This window comes from Asparagus officinalis, chromosome 6 (genome assembly GCF_001876935.1).
Source record: "Asparagus officinalis chromosome 6, Aspof.V1, whole genome shotgun sequence".
Lineage (NCBI taxonomy): Eukaryota > Viridiplantae > Streptophyta > Magnoliopsida > Asparagales > Asparagaceae > Asparagus > Asparagus officinalis.
The window spans coordinates 44,016,275-44,020,838 of NC_033799.1; positions in this window are offsets into that span (position 1 = coordinate 44,016,275).

Sequence of the window (4,564 nt, forward strand, 5' to 3'; positions counted from 1 at the left end):
TTCAATTAGATCAGGATGAACCCATAGGATTTCGTCGTTTGGGGCTGTGTGTGGCACAAGTCCCTTTTGACGCTGTCCATGTGGGTCATCGTTTACTGTCTTCATCCCTACTTTGGTGATGCGCTCCGGTTCTAACCATGTTGTGGGCACCGATCCAAAGCTGATTGAAACCGTGTTTTCTCCAACATTCTTGGCCGGCTTCAGGGTTATGACGCCTACATCGATAAGCGCCTGGATCTTGTCCTTGAGGTGGTAGCATGACTTGGTTGGGTGATGGACCGCTCTGTGGTACACGCAATACTTCGGGTCTGTCACCTTGTTCGCCCCTTCCTGATCTACGATCGCCGGCAGCTGGATCTTGTTGTTCTCCAACAGGTATTTGAAGATGCCGGGAACTTCATCATCCTTGAAGGAGTACACTTTAGGAAACCTCGGCTCCGCAGATTTCTGCTTCTGAGGCATTGGAAAGTTTGATTAGCATCAACTGCATTAGCTTGTGCCTTACCTTTCCCCCGTGGGACGAAATTCTATTTTGGAGCATTTGTTGACGCCGGTTGGCCTCTCTCCGCCTTCTTTCTCCTGAGGAACCGCTCAGCTTGCTCTCCTCGGACTTTCAGATCCTTCCATGTCTTGGATGGTGCTGTGCCCATTGCTTCCAACACGTCCAGCGAAAGGTTGTTGTGGCAGGTTTGGAGGATGAATTCCTCGGTGATCGGGTCCCGACAATTCATCGCCTTGTTCCGGAACCTTTTGACGAAAGTGTCGACTAACTCCCCGTCCGATAGATATCTCGGTGTCGTCGTCGAAGAAATTGGCCAGGAACTTGGTCTCCATGTCATCCCAGCTGTTCACGCTACCTGGCTTGAGGCGGCGATACCAATCGAAGGCAGCTCCGCGAAGAGTGCCGACGAATGACCGCACCATCAGAGGCTCATTACCAGAGATAACTCCCAAGTACGATTTGAAGTAAATCAAATGCTGGGTAGGTGAACCCATCCCATTAAACGGCGTGAAGTTAATTAGATTAAACTTCGCCGGATATGGGATTGATTCCCATTCTCTTGGGTATGGGCAAGGAATGCCTATTTTCTTCGTCTCTTGAGCGGAAATCAATGTGTTGATTTTGCTCTCGAGATTCTTGATCTTCAGGTTTTCGCTGGTGTTTTCGCCAGCATTCTCATTACCACCCCCTGCGTTGACGGGAGGATCATTGGTATTACGAGCATTTGTATCCTCATCTTCTGGATTAACTGGGTTACGATGATTCTGCTCGCCTTGTTGGTTCGCCAATGCTTGGATTTGTTGGTCATGCATTTCTCTCATCTGCTGCATGGCCATCTCCATCTCAAATTTGAAACTTTCTTTCTGCTTAGCCAAAGCGTCTTCAAGCATCTTGGCCATCTGCTCCGCACTTATCATCAGGGCCTCGCGGGGTTGTCCCTCGCTGGATACTGTATTATCTGATGCCACCGCGGAGCCGGCATCAGATTCTTCATCTTCTGAAGGGCGTCTTGTCCGAATCCTACCATAAGTTGCTCGCTCTATGGTTCCGGACTGCAGACGGGTTCTAGGCCGGGAGGCTCTCAGAATCGACTCGAAATCATCTCGTGCCGATGTCCCCTTGCTCTTCATGTTGGTGGTGACCCTCGGAAATTCTCCGTCTTCAATCACCCTTCTTCTTCGTTGGAAGCACCTAGTCCTTGGTTTTGGCGTCTCCACACTGAGTCTTTTAAAAACTAAAACTCTTTCGGGGACCGCCTTAATGCAATTGCATTCAGACAACACCGCCCGAATGAGTTTGGAACAGGGACATTGAATTTCCTGTTCTCGGGGACTCCTCTTCCTGGTTCTATTCGTACCCCCAGCACGATAGTACAACTCGTCATTTTGACAGTCAGAGTAACCTATCGTGTGCGGGCACGCCTTCTCAGGTACAACACAATCATTATCAGATGATAATGTTTCCATCTGAGGTTGACTTGCCTTCTTTGGGCTTTCAAAGGTTACCCGCCTCAAAACATGCCTTTTTGGGCGTGAATTTTCGGCGTGATCTTGGACTTCAATGCGCAAATTGGTGCGCGCAGCTGCCTTGAGGTCTTTGTCATGCTGGAGGTGATGGCGACCCCCAGTATGTTGAGTCGTTCTGGGCTTCTTCATCGGGCCCAAACGCTCGTGAATTGGAGCTTTGCCTCTCACGTCAGGAATTGGACCGAGGCGCTCCAAAATTGGTTTCTTCTTGCGGGATCCGGAGTAGCCATAGGAATTAACGGCGACTTTGGTTGATTCGCCAGAGTTTGACCTTGCTTAGAAGGCTGCACTGATTGCTTTTTGGCCTGAGTTGCCACTTCAGACTTAGGCTTCCAGACTTGGCGCGTTGGTGGTGGCTTCTTCTCCACCTCCTTTTGCAGTCTTCTACGGGCTTCCTGAGCTTGAGCCCGTGCCTGCGTTGACATCACGCGGCGCTTGCGAATACGCTCCTCGAGTGTCGAACGGTTCCGTTTGACGCGGACCCATTCGTTCTTTGGCGGCTTGGAAGAGTCGCCGTTCATTAGTGGTTGAGGCTGTTTGCCTCTTCTGTTCTTCAACTCCGCGTTGTAACGGAATCCGTCCGTAGACTCCATCGCCTTAGCGAGTTGCCGCGCAAGGCGTTGACGATACCTCTGGCGGGCTCTCTTTGAGAGAGTCACAACGCCCTGAACAGTGGAGGCGTTGGCGGGAGCTGGGCTGACCTGGTTGGAGGTCGGTGGAATTTCATCTGACGCAACTTCGACGTCAGTTGGGTTGAGAGCTTCGTGGGCTTCCCGAGCAGCTTCAAACCAACGAGCTTTTCTCCCGGAGGAGAACTTCTTGGACTTGCGGGGGGAGATAGAGCCGGACGAGGACACGTACTCCTCGAACTTGGCTTGGTCGAACTCGTACTCGACCTCCTCCACGACCGGGATTGCAATCCGCGGCTGCGACGCATCGATCTCGTTGGCGAGATCGTCGGCTCCCACTGTGGTCGCCAGATTGTTCGCGGGGAAAATGGTTTTCTTCTTCATTGAAATAATTGTCATCTTGGGTTACAAAAGATCCGGTCTTTTTTAGATCCGGTTACAATTAAATCAAAGAAAAAAAAAAGAAAAATTACAACTTTCCTTATTTGTCGAACGAATCGCGAGATCCTGTTTTGCGGTCTCTCGCTTTTGTGGGTTCTTTGCCGACGCCGGGGTTAATCCGTGGACCACCGCGCGATCTAGATCCGGTCGGATCTACACGATTATACGGGTATTATTCCACGAAGGGAATAATAGCCGGGAGGGATTAGTCCACCAAGGGAATAATCGCTCAGATCTCGGGATCTAAGACCAAGCTTAGATCCGGAGTGTGATATCGTGTAGATCTCAGATCTGTTCTTTGCCTCCTCTCGAAATCCTGCCTTTTCTGACGTAGGTGCTCGCCGAGGATCAGATCTGTACGTGCAAGTCTTCAAGTCTTCAAAGCTCTGAGTTCACTCTTCAATCCGGCAGAGTTTTGGCTCTTGAAATTCCAACCTCTCAAAATGAATACCACTTGGCCTATTTATAGGCACCCAGATCTGTGCCTAGGCACAGATCTGGGCCGGCCACCTCAGGGTGGCTCGGCTCTGGGCCGAGCCACCTTGAGGTGGCTCGGCCTCGGCCGAGCCCCTCTAGGTGGTGGGTTTGGTTGTTTTCCGTCTTTCGGTCTTGTCCGTGATTCGGTTGATTGCAGCTCTGATTTGTTGATCTGATTGGCAGTGAAGTTCGGATTCCTGATTTGGCCGTAAATCCGCTTCATGAGTTCGAGTCCGAAACTGATCTGATTCAGATCTGAATTCGTCTGAGTCTAGTTCTCGGATTGATGACTCGTTCGATTCTTTGACTTGCTTGATTACCGAACGCGTATGATGCTGTCGTCGCTTGCGTGCGATTCGTCGAACTCGTCGCCTCGTTAGGTTCGTCGGTTTATGCGAACTGTGTAAGAGGACCTATAGCATTTATATGGCTACAGCTGCAGGTGGTTGTTAGCAGCTAATAAGACTGTCCCTGTGAAGCCTATTGAAGAGTTGGTGGCTGAAGAAGCTTCTCAGATTGATTCTCATGTGATCCGGGACGGTGCTCGGTCACAGAGGGCGTGGGGCAAGACCCGCCGACTTGATGCAGAAGGTCATAGGGCCTTTAGTTCTGCTGAAGAGGCTTTAGGCGGAGATCCTGAAGGTTATGAAGACTTTTCCGAGCGAGGTTTGCTATTCATCTTTTCCTTCCATCTTTCAGAAATATTAAAACTGACTATGGTTTGATGTTTCAGGGACCATAGTTGACCAGGATGAAGAGTTTCGTCCCCCTTCCCAAGCGAGACCTTTGATTATTGTCCCTACTGCTAGGCGGAAGAGATTAGCCCGCAAGCCGCGTGTAGCTTCCCGAGCATCTGATATGGACTTGGCTGGCGATGATCCTGCTAGTGACGGAGGGAACATCTACTCTGTAAACCACCCTCTTGGTTATCTATATAGGAGAGCGTGGAGAGAGCGAAATGAGTCCCGATTCCGTTCCTGTGTCTCCTG